Raw genomic sequence first — 13062 nt, forward strand, 5'->3', positions numbered from 1 at the left:
TCCTATTGCTTGTATTCCGACATGTGACTTCTTCCCGGATGTGAAAACCAGTGGTGGTCAACCAAACCAAGATGTCTGTTGTACAGCAAGCAGCGCACAAACGGAGTACAAAAGAGGCTTAAATCTTCCTGCAAAAGCATATATATCCATCCATTTCCTACCGCTTATTCCCTTTCGAGTCGCGGGGGGCGCTGGCGCCTATCTCAGCTACAATCGGGCGGAAGGCGGGGTACACCCTGGACAAGTCGCCACCTCATCGCAGGGCCAACACAGATAGACAGACAACACTCACACTCACATTCACACACTAGGGCCAATTTAGTGTTGCCAATCAACCTATCCCCAGGTGCATGTCTTTGGAGGTGGGAGGAAGCCGGAGTACCCGGAGGGAACCCATGCATTCACGGGGGGGAACATGCAAACTCCACACAGAAAGATCCCGAGCCTGGATTTGAACCCAGGACTGCAGGACCTTCGTATTGTGAGGCAGACGCACTAACCCCTCTTCCACCGTGAAGCCCAAGCATATATATACAAGCAAAAAAAAAAAAAAATCTAACTTTGCAGATCCCAATACATTTATCAAAACATTATTTGTCAAGTGATATCAACGTCGGTCGCTTTTTCAGACAAATCGAACTATTGTGCTCCAGACGCCATGCTACACGACAAAACCCCTTGCCCTTATGTGGGCCTACCGAGGATGTCGTAGTGGTTCCTGTTGTGGTTTGTGCAGCCCTTTGAGACACTAGTTATTTAGGGCTATATAAGTAAACATTGATTGATTGATTGATTGAAAACAGATGGAAACTTGGAAAAGCATGGAGGTCTACAACTTCTTTGTGTGTGGCTGGGTCAAGGAAATTGGTATTAAGACGCTAGGGGGTAAACATGCATCGTTTTTGCTCGGGTAAGGTTGCATTTCATAATTTAACTTTGCATCTAAGCCGTGTTTGTTTCTGTTGTTGTACGCGACGTTTACGAACAGCGTGTTTTTCCCCCTCTTTATTTTAATATAACTATAGATATGTACTGAAAACTTTATGATTGCTGCCTTTGGTCAAAGCTTTTAGATTTTGTTTCCAATTGCTTCCTTTTATTTAGGAGACGCCGAGTCGGTGCTTTTCGAAACACTCGTATCAAACGTGTGTTTAAGAAATACAAATATCAAGATAACACTTAAATGGGAGCTAATAACTGTTAAAAGTATGTAAACCAAACCTTTAAGGAAGTGAACAATGCAAACTCATGCATTATTAGACTCTGCTCCTTTGGACTGGAGTGTGAGCTGCTTTTCTTGCCTTCCGCCTTCTTTAATAACCTTGAGGAACTCTGAAGAATCATTGATCCTTTTTGTGACTTGAACGGTTCGTACAGCCGAAAACAACACTAGCATAGGGCGTGTTGTCTTCAAGGAAGGCTAAATGGCGCCTAGCAGCTATTGAGAACACCACGCAAATTTAAAGGGTGGGACATGATGTCAGTAAAACTCAAGAAATTCAATTTTAAATCATTATGTACAATAGAGGGCTTCACGGTGGCAGAGGGGTTAGTGCGTCTGCCTCACAAATACGAAGGTCCTGAGTAGTCAGGGTTCAATCCCAGGCTCGGGATCTTTCTGTGTGGAGTTTGCATGTTCTCCCCGTGAATGCGTGGGTTCCCTCCGGGTTCTCCGGCTTCCTCCCACTTCCAAAGACATGAATCCTGGGGATAGGTTGATTGGCAACACTAAATGGGCCCTAGTGTGTGAATGTTGTCTGTCTCTGTGTTGGCCCTGCGATGAGGTGGCGCCTTGTCCAGGGTGTACGCCGCCTTCTGCACGATTGTAGCTGAGATAGGCACCAGCGCCCCCCGCGACCCCAAAAGGGGAATAAGCGGTAGAAAATGGATGGAAGAATGTACATTAGAGATTGACCATTAAGGTTTTTTTCAGGGCCAATTCCGATTGTTATTAGCAGTATCAGCCAATAACCGATATTTGGAGCAGATATTCATTTGTAGTAAAAGTTATTTGAACCTGAATTATATACATCAGTAAAAAGCTGGACAAAGTTGTTTTGAAAATAAATATTTGAGGAAACAACGGAGCAGGAACAACATTATGTTTTATGCGACGCTAATGTCGTGGTTACTTTAGAAGCAAAGATCAAACATTATGTGTTTTAAAAGGGACATCCACGTTGGTGTTTTAAAGTATGGGAAATCTCCTGGGAAATATGGGATGTTTTCTACATCACAAACCCTCACCATCCACTCAATTTTATAGCAACTCATGGATTTAATACATTAAGTGTTATCGTGAGCAACCCTGAAAGTGGTCGGTTGGTTAGGTTTATTTCGAACAGTTTTAATAAGTTATATCACATATTTTTTCAAACGAGTAGGAAGAACTGCGGAGTTTATTTAATCCAATCCCTTTACCACTTCATAGCAAGTTCTAACACATATCTTCACTTCCTGTTCTCAATGTGTAACATCATTTGCATCTAGGATGTTTCAATATGGTATGAATAACATGAAATATAGGATTTCTAAATATGCCGAACATTTAAATACAAACAATTCTTGGCTCCATCAAGTAGGATGATAGGTGAGACATTTTTCAAGTTGGCTGACATCATTTCTTCCTGGATGTTAAAGAAAGTGTGAGCTGCTGCCTGCTCTTTGTGACTCATACAGACGTCTCCTATTTGTCAATTTACACAAAGTTTGGAATTGTATGCAGAGATATACAGTACAGACCAAAACTTTGGACACACCTCATTTCAATGCGTTTTTTCTATTTTTCATGACTTTTTACAGAAGGCATCAAAACTATGACACCTGTAAAGTGGAAAAAGCGTTTTCCGTTCGGGCTCCAGTACTCTGGAATGCCCTCCCGGTAACAGTTCGAGATGCTACCCCAGTAGAAGCATTTAAGTCTCACCTTAAAACTCATCTGTATAATCTAGCCTTTGAATACACCTCCTTTTTAGACCAGTTGATCTGCCGCTTCTTTTCTTTTTTCTCCTATGTCCCCCCCTCCCTTGTGGAGGGGGTCCGGTCCGATGACCATGGATGAAGTACTGGCTGTCCAGAGTCGAGACCCAGGATGGACCGCTCGTCGGGTCCCAGGATGGACCGCTCGCCTGTGTATCGGTTGGGGACACCTCTAAGCTGCTGATCCGCCTCCGCTTGGGATGGTTTCCTGTGGACAGGACTCTCCCTGGTGTCTTGGATCCGCTTTGAACTGAACTCTCGCTGCTGTGTTGGAGCCACTATGGATTGAAGAACTTTCACAGTATCATGTTAGACCCGCTCGACATCCATTGCTTTCGGTCTCCTAGAGGGGGGGGTTGCCCACATCTGAGGTCCTCTCCAAGGTTTCTCATAGTCAGCATTGTCACTGGCGTCCCACTGGATGTGAATTATCCCTGCCCACTGGGTGTAAGTTTTCCTTGCCCTTTTGTGGGTTCTTCCGAGGATGTCGTAGTCGTAATGATTTGTGCAGTCCTTTGAAACATTTGTGATTTGGGGCTATATAAATAAACATTGATTGATTGATTGAAACCATTTCAGGTGACTACCTCTTGAAGCTCATTGAGAGAATGCCAAGAGTGTTCAAAACAGTAATCAAAGCAAAAGGTGGCTATTTTGAATAAACGAGAATATAAAACATGTTTTCATTTATTTCACCTTTTTTGTTATGTTAAGTACATAACTCCACATGTGTTCCTTCATAGTTTTGATGTGACAATCCACAATGTAAATAGTCATGAAAATAAAGAAAACACATTGAATGGGAAGGTGTGTCCAAACCTTTGGCTTGTACTGTGTATTATGTCATATTCATCTACATCCATCTCTGTCACATTATTTGATTGAATCACAAAACATAAAAACTTTTTGCGGTCCATAAATAAGCCCATACTGCGAGCGTTATGAACAGAGGCTTGTCCTGCGACTTTCTGGAGTAGCGAAAATAAACAAAACCGGAGGAAGATTCCTGGAATGAAGGACAAAAACTGGAATTCTCAGCCAAAAACGGAAGTTGCTCTCAAAGGAACACACTATATTGTTCCTGTGGTAAATCTGGGACATTGGATACTAAATTTGGTGCCAGCTCACGTGTGCTGGTATGACAATAAAGTTCCTTGAATTCCATTTGATTTGAGTGTTCAAAGTCAGGCTAAAAAAATCAGTGCAGAGATGTCCGATAATGGCTTGTTTGCAGATATCCAATATTCCGATATTGTCCAACTCTTAATTACAGATTCCGATATAAACCGAAACCGATATATACAGTGGTGGAATTAACACATTATTATGCCTAATTTTGTTGTGATGCCCCGCTGGATACATTAAAAAAAGTAACAAGGTTTTCCGAAATAAAACAACTCAAGTTATGGAAAAAAATGGCAACATGGCACTGCCATATTTATTATTGAAGTCACAAAGTGCATTATTTTTTTTAACATGCCTCAAAACAGCAGCTTGGAATTTGGGACATGCTCTCCCTGCGATAGCATGAGTAGGTTGAGGTGGGTTGTAGCGGGGGGTGAATATTGTAGCGTCCCGGAAGAGTTAGTGCTGCAATATGCTCTGGGTATTTGTTCTGTTGTGTTTATGTTGTGTTACGGTGCGGATGTTCTGCCGAAATGTGTTTATCATTCTTGTTAGGTGTGGGTTCACAGTGTGGCGCATATTTGTAACAGTGTTAAGTTAAAGTTAAAGCACCAATGATTGTCACACATACACTAGGTGTGGTGAAATTGGTCTTCTGCATTTGACCCATCCCCTGGATCACCCCCTGGGAAGTGAGGGGAGAAGTGGGCAGCAGCGGTGCCGCGCCCGGGAATCATTTATGGTGATTTAACCCCCAATTCCACCCTTTGATGCTGAGTGCCAAGCAGGGAGGCAATGGGTCCCATTTTTATAGTCTTTGGTATGACTCGGCCGGGGTTTGAACTCACAACCTATCCATCTCAGGGCGGACACTCTAACGACTAGGCCACTGAGTAGGTGTTAAAGTTGTTTTCACGGCCACCCTCAGTGTAACCTGTGTGGCTGTTGACCAAGTATGCCTTTCTTTCACTTGTGTGAGTGAAAAGCCGTAGATATTATGTGATTGGGCCAGCATGCGAAGGGGGCCGCTCTGTACTTCTTCCTACGTCCGTTTACCATTCCGTACAGGTGCATTATAAAAAGTCATTATTTTTACTTTTTGAAACTGATACAGATAATTTCCGATATTACATTTTAAAACAATATTATTAGACATCTCTAAATAAGTGTACACACTTTCTCCTGCCAAGACGCTTTTAAAAACATAATAATGCCACGAAAAGCCAGGCACTGTTTGTGCACTATTCACACTCATTTTATTTACACTCATTTTATTGATATATTATTTCTTGCATATCTACAGTATGTCTTTAATTCTCAGGGAGGGGCAATGACCCCCCCAAACGAACTAAAACTTAAAACTAGGGCTGGACGATATATCGAAATACTCGCTATATCACGGGTTTGTCTCTGTGCAATATAGAAAATGACTATTGTGATATTTGAGTATTTCTTCTCACGCAGGTGCTTTTAGCTGCTGGCATTACACTGCATGCATTTACCACTCTTTGTTGCCTCTCAACTCACAAGACAGCAAGCGCACCTTCTTACATAATTCACATACGTATACGCCCTCGCGGAGCAGAGAGGTAGCAGCATGTTTAACGCTAGCTGTGATGCTAGTGGAAATATGAGAGAAAGAAGGTGCGAATCTGGTAACAAATGAAGGAAGAATTAATTCCCAAGAAAAACAGTAGGGGGCCATTGTCTGGGGGTGGTTTGGCTTCAAGTGGGAATATGTCGAACAGACAACCGTAATTTGTCAAGTACGCGGCTAAAGCGTTGCTACCAAAAGTAGCATTACTGCTAATATGCAGCATCATTTGAAAAGTCACCTGCTAGAGAATGAAGAGTGCGTACTCCGCATGTCAACATCTCCGTTCGGTGCCACACGCCCATACCATCAAAATGCCAAAGCAAACATTTCCAGATCAACACCGTATGAAAAAAATAGTGAACAACAGAAGGAGATAACTTCCGCAGTAACCTACCACATAGCCAAGGATGAACTCTTTGTTTTCCTAATATGCAGCTCATTTTTATTTGCACAAAAGTGCACTTTATTTCTTTTAAACTATTGTAGTGGTGTTCTGTACAAAAAGAGCACTTTAAATTAGTGTTGTTTTGATATGTCATCGTAGTGACATCATGCACAAAAGTGCACTAATAGCTTGTTTTAAAATGTCTGACAATCTTACACTTTCTGTTTTGAAATGACATGAATGTTTGTGCCACTGCTTAATAACTGTTTAATAAATACACTTTTAGTTGTGATTTCCCTCTCTGTGTGTGACAGTTTAAAATGACCATATATTAATGCAGTATGAACAAGAATGCTTTAATGTAGACACAAAGAATCATCATACTGCTGTGATTATATGTAACAAGTGTTAATTCAAGGCTAAGGCAAAATATCGAAATATATATATCGTGTATCGCGATATGGCCTAAAAATATCGAGATATTAAAAAAAGGCAGTATCGCCCAGCCAAACTTTTAACTAAAAAACTTGACTATAGTAAGTACATCAAGTTGTACTGCGTTGTACAAAATACATTTGCAAGGTGATTGGCATAGTGCATATTTGATTATTTAGTAGATTAGCAAGACCATCATAAATATATTTGATAAAAAAAACATTGGCTTGTATTTCATCCTGTATGTAATATTACTACACAACAGTTTAATGGATTATTCGAAAAGTAGCAAGTTGAAGCAGTACTCAACTTGACCGGACCTCTATTTATTTTGTACTGATTACTATCCATCCATAAACGACGTATCAAAGACTCTCTTACAAGAAAATTGAAAAGAACTGTTAGTAAAAGCAGTAACCAAAGACAACTAGTTTAGTGTCAGCAACATCTCAAGCACAGCTGCACCACACAATTACAATACACAGACAGAAATAAATCAGATGGATTTCCTTTTCATCTCTATCCTCATCATCTCCATCTTCCATTAGTGGTCGGCCATTTTCTCTCCCACCATCAACCTCGCCCCCCTCCTCACAGCCCACCCCACCCTTCTTCCTCCCTCCATGGCTTACTAAGTCTGAGGGAACATTTAGAACGGAGAAAGACGGTCGCCAAACAAAAGACAATGACAGGAGGGCGCCTCCTCCCCCGCCGCCCCCCCCCCGCTTCCTCATCTTCCTCCCCGCCGTCCAGCGGCGGACAAAGACCGGCACGGAGACGCGAGAACGCCAGGAGGGGAAGAAGAAAGAGAGAAAATGGCAGCTTACCCCATCGCTGTCGCCTCCATCACCTCCTCTGCTGTGTCTGACAGAAGCGTCAGCTGGGCTGCACGCCGCCCAATCAGGAGCCCCGCTCACTGGGAAGAGGGAGGGCCCACGCCCCACATCTCCCAGCATGCTTTGCCTGAGCTGCAGCAAGCAGACTGCTATTGATGTCTGGCAATTATTGTGTGTGCACACCGGCAGAAAGACAGTTCAAATCATCTACAGTATGTCACCTCACGCAATCAATATTCTAATATCAGATAGTAGTATGCACACAAGAGAAAATTAGTGGAAATAGACTGACAATGTAGGTCACCTCACACCACCTTGCAGCTGCCCGACTTTTAACAAACAAGAAAAAGAGAGCACATTACTCCTGTTTTAGCCTCCCTCCACTGGCTGCCTGTGTCTTTTAGAGTCCATTTTAAAATAATCTTACTTGTTTTTAAATCCGTACATGGTCTTGCCCCACCTCTATGCCCCCACACGCTCCCTCAGGTCAGCTGATTAGCTGATCCTGAAGGTCCCCAAATCGAAGCGCAAGCTCAAAGGGGACAGAGCCTTCTCTGTTGCGGGTCCCAAACTCTGGAACGATTTCCCTCTCCATGTGAGACAGGCCCCTTCTTTGGCTATTTTTAAGACACTTCTTAAAAGCCATTTTTATTCACTGGCTTTTAACCCAGCATGAGACTTTAAAACTGTTTTTAACTTTTTTAACATTTTTTAACTGCTTTTTATCTAACATTTTTCTTAGGGTAATTTGTATTTGCTATTTCAATGTGTTTTTTACTTCTGTTTTAAATGTTATTTTTTTTGTCTGTCCTTTGCCTTTATTTCTTTGTGGTGTACAGCCCTTTGTTCTTCAACTGTGGTTGTTTTAAAGGGCTTTATCATGCATCCATCATATCATATTGTCTGTGTGCACAATGCAAGTTATACTACATTAATTATCATGACTAGCATTATTCCTACTTTAACATAGTTAGGATTATTATTTAGACATTTAGCTTTTTTTCTGAGTGCAAAAATAACGTCTTCCTAACACATTATGAGTTAATATCATTGACTCCCGAATTAGAAGACAATTAAGAGATATATGAATGGCATATGAATCATAACATATTATACATATATGAAATATTTTCTTTCTTTCTTAGTTTATTTCGAACATGAACACACTTACAACATAATACATCAAACAATCCCACATCACATCATGTACGAAAAGGAGTAGGAAGAAGCAAAGCTTATTTAATCCTACTCCTTTCCCACGTCAGAGCGTCTACAATTATATACATTCATCCACTGACCTCCTTTATAAAAAAAAAATGACATCCGTGAATGAGTAATACAACAGTTTTGTAATATGTAATTCATTAATTCAGACATTATTAACATACTGAGATGAAGAATATCTTATTTTCAATAAGGTTGAAAGTAGGGCTGTGCGATATATTGACATAAACGATATATCGCGGGTTTGTCTCTGTGCGATACAGAAAATTACTATATCGTAATATTCGAGTATACGTTCTCACGCAGTTGCTTTTAGCTGCGGACGTACACTTCAGGCTCTTCCCACTGTTTCCTGTCTTTCCTTCTTACAGACAAGAAGGCGCACCTTCTTACATACGTCACATACTGTCACGTCATACATCACATACGTGTCCGCCCTCGCAGAGCAGGGAGGTAGCAGACTGGGCTACGTTAGCAGCTAACGTAGCCATACAAGAGAAAGAAGGTGCGGATCTGGTAACAAATGATGGAAGACTTAATTCCCAATAAAAATAGCAGGGTTTCCATCGTCTGGCGGTAGTTCGGCTTCAAGTGGGAATATGTCGAATAGACAACCGTAATTTGTCAAGTGTGGGGCAAAAGCGTTGCTATAAAAAGTAGCATTACTGCTAATACGTAGCATCATTTGAAAAGTCACCCGCTAGAGAATGAAGGGAATTTCATAACGTTCATCGTAACCTACCACATAGCGAAGGACGAATACTATTTGATTTCCTATTATGCAGCTCATTTTTATTTGAAGCTTAAAATGTCTCTTGACAATCTTGCACTTTATGTTTTGGAAATGACTTGAATGTTTGTACCATTGCTTAATAACTTTAATAAATACACTTTTGGTCAATTGACTTAGTTGTGATTTCCCTCTCTGCATGAAAGTTTAAAAGTAGCATATATGAATGCAGTGTGAAGAAGAATGTTTTAATGTAGACACATAGAATCATCATACTGCTGTGATTATATGCATCAAATGTTCATTCAAGGCCAAGGCAAAATATAATATATATCGTATATCGCGATATGGTCTAAAAATATTGCGAAATTAAAAAAAGGCAATGTCCCCCAGCCCAACATTATGTATTATTTTAATTGATCTTTTTTTTATAACACAATTAACAAATGTAGCGCACATTTGTAGCTATTTCCCCATATTTCTGCACAATAAATCAGATATGTGGCTGTGCACAACCCGAGGGTCACTGGTTCAAATCCCACCTAGAACCAACCTCGTCACGTCCGTTGTGTCCTGAGCAAGACACTTCACCCTTGCTCCTGATGGTTGCTGGTTGGCGCCTTGCATGGCAGCTCCCTCCATCAGTGTGTGAATGTGTGTGTGAATGGATAAATGTGGAAGTAGTGTCAAAGCGCTTTGAGTACCTTGAAGGTAGAAAAGCGCTATACAAGTACAACCCATTTATCATTTATATGATAACACTAGCGAGCAGTAGAGAATATAAAATTATTTTGGGTCCAGGACGTATTTTGCTTTATTCATTATTGAAACGTTTTTGCCACCTTATGTTGTATGTTTTGTATATAAGATTTAGGGCTGGGCGATATATTGATATAAACGATATATCGCAGGTTTGTCTCTGTGTGGTATAGAAAATGACCATATCGTAATATTCGATTATATGTTCTCACACAGTTGCTTTTAGCTGCGGGCTTTACACAACAGGCGTTTCTCACTCCTTCTCGTGTCTCCTTCTCACAGAGACGGAAAACAAGCCTGCCTTCCTACATACATCACATACTCTCGCGCGTCTGGCGTCATACGCTCTCGCCGACCAGAGAGGTAGCAGGATGGCTAACCTAACGTTAGCTCAGGCAGGTGGAGCGGAGCGGAGCTTGTGACATGACGAGAGAGAGAAGGTGCGAGACTGATCACAAATGGAGGAAGAAAAATAAATGCCCAGAATAAAAAGCAGGGGATCCATCATCTGGCGGTGGTTTTGCTTCAAGTGGGAAGATATTCAGCAGATAACAGCAATATGCAAAGTATGCTGCAGAAGTGTTACTACAAAAAGTTAGAAACAAAATTAATTTGTTCTTTCATTTAAAAAATCAACCGTGAGAGAATGAAGAGTATTTAATAAATACAGTTTTGGTCAATTGACTGCGATGAGGTGGCGACTTGTCCAGGGTGTACACCGCCTTCCGCCCGATTGTAGCTGAGATAGGCGCCAGCGCCCCCCGCGACCCCAAAAAGGGAATAAGCGGTAGAAAATGGATGGATGGACTTAGTTGTGATTTCCCTCTCTGCATGAAAGTTTAAAAGTAGCATATATTAATGCAGTATGAAGAAGAATGTTTTAATGTAGACACATAGAATCATCATACTGCTGTGATTATATGCATCAAGTGTTCATTCAAGGCTAAGGCAAAATATCGTAATATACATCGTATATAGCGATACGGCCTAAAAATACCGCGATATTAAAAAAAAGGCAATATCGCCCAGCCCTTATGTAGATACCTAAAATCATCATACTGCTGTGATTATATGCATCAAGTGTTCATTCAAGGCTAAGGCAAAATATTGTAATATAATAAATAAATGATAAATGGGTTGTACTTGTATAGCGCTTTTCTACCTTCAAGGTACACAAATCAATCAATCAATCAATCAATGTTTATTTATATAGCCCCAAATCACAAATGTCTCAAAGGACTGCACAAATCATTACGACTACAACATCCTCGGAAGAACCCACAAAAGGGCAAGGAAAACTCACACCCAGTGGGCAGGGAGAATTCACATCCAGTGGGACGCCAGTGACAATGCTGACTATGAGAAACCTTGGAGAGGACCTCAGATGTGGGCAACCCCCCCCCTGTAGGGGACCGAAAGCAATGGATGTCGAGCGGGTCTAACATGATACTGTGAAAGTTCAATCCATAGTGGCTCCAACACAGCCGCGAGAGTTCAGTTCAAGCGGATCCAAGACAGCAGCGAGAGTCCCGTCCACAGGAAACCATCTCAAGCGGATCAGCAGCGTAGAGATGTCCCCAACCGATACAGGCGAGCGGTCCATCCTGGGTCCCGACGAGCGGTCCATCCTGGGTCTCGACTCTGCACAGCCAGTACTTCATCCATGGTCATCGGACCGGACCCCCTCCACAAGGGAGGGGGGGACAAAGCGTTTTGACACTACTTCCACATTTACCCATTCACACACACATTCACACACTGATGGAGGGAGCTGCCATGCAAGGCGCCAACCAGCACCCATCAGGAGCAAGGGTGAAGTGTCTTGCTCAGGACACAACGGACGTGACGAAGTTGGTACTAGGTGGGATTTGAACCAGGGACCCTCGGGTTGCGCACGGCCACTCTCCCACTCGCCACGCCGTCCCTAATATACATCGTATATAGCGATATGGCCTAAAAATATTGCAAAATTAAAAAAAGGCCCTAATCCAACATTATATATTATTCTAATTGATCTTTTTTGTAACACACTTAACTAATGTAGCGCACATTTATAGTTATTTCCCCATATTTCTGCACAATAACTCAGATATGGTAACACTAGCGAGCAGTAGAGAATATGAAGTGATTTTGGGTCCAGGACGTATTTTGCTTTATTCATTATTGAAATGTTTTTCGCCACCTTATGTTGTATGTTTTGTATATGACATTTCCACTTCATATTTACCACTATTAATAATACTTGCCGTTATTGCAACGACTCGTTTCATCTTTACAAATAAATATTGGAAACAAACCTAAAAACAACTTGCATGACTCGTATTAAAAAGTAGTGGTATTAATACTTTAAACCACGTCACTGTCACGGAACGTAAAAGAGTTTTGATGCTAACTATTAGCTAGCGTGCGACAACCCCCCTGCTTGGCCATTAAACGTCAAAAAAGACACACTTTTGTTTCTTAAACAAGCCTGGGACACGTTTGGTTCCAAGTGGAGGCAGCAAAACGAGAGTTTGAATCTTGGAACACGAACAGTCTAAACAAAACAAACACTTAGCCGCTATGCTAACGAGCAATTCCAATTGTGTTTCTTTTTTACCTTCTGCGTTCTAGGAAAGCATCGAAGTCCTCGACACTCGTCACATGTTTGCAACAAAAAACAACAAAAGCGAGGGGAGCGGCAACGACATTTCACCTCCGGCTTCTCCAAACAAGCACTTTGAACTTCTAGCTGTGAACTTTAAACTTTTCACTCGGCCTCTCCTCCGCCATCTTGTTTCTGTGCGCGTGCGTGTGCGCGTGCATGCGCGTGGAAGTAGGCGTGCGTGCACGCGAGATTAAAACAACAACGATAGTTACTACTTTACAGTATAATATACTGTAAAGTAGTAGAGGTCACCAACGCGGTGCCCGTAAGGACCAGATGAGTCGCCCGCTGGCCTGTTCTAAAAATAGCTCAAATAGCAGCACTTACCAGTGAGCTGCCTCTATT

At 41.7% G+C, this 13062-nt stretch overlaps 1 protein-coding gene across 3 annotated transcripts in view; it reads right to left on the bottom strand.

The window, feature by feature from the left end:
* apc (APC regulator of WNT signaling pathway) overlaps positions 1 to 12886 on the bottom strand; it is a 33681-nt gene extending 20795 nt beyond the window's left edge. Inside the window, exons 1-3 of one of the 3 annotated variants that reach the window (XM_061876256.1) lie at positions 12670 to 12886; positions 7650 to 7686; positions 7349 to 7489 (exon numbers count right to left, since the gene is read on the bottom strand). The gene's annotated coding sequence lies outside the window, so the exon portion shown is untranslated. The remainder of the gene's footprint in view (positions 1 to 7348; positions 7490 to 7649; positions 7687 to 12669) is intronic. The other 2 variants (XM_061876255.1, XM_061876254.1) reach the window with 2 other exon arrangements.
* Positions 12887 to 13062: the final 176 nt, after the last annotated feature.

This window comes from Nerophis ophidion, linkage group LG17 (assembly GCF_033978795.1).
Source record: "Nerophis ophidion isolate RoL-2023_Sa linkage group LG17, RoL_Noph_v1.0, whole genome shotgun sequence".
Classification (NCBI taxonomy): domain Eukaryota; kingdom Metazoa; phylum Chordata; class Actinopteri; order Syngnathiformes; family Syngnathidae; genus Nerophis; species Nerophis ophidion.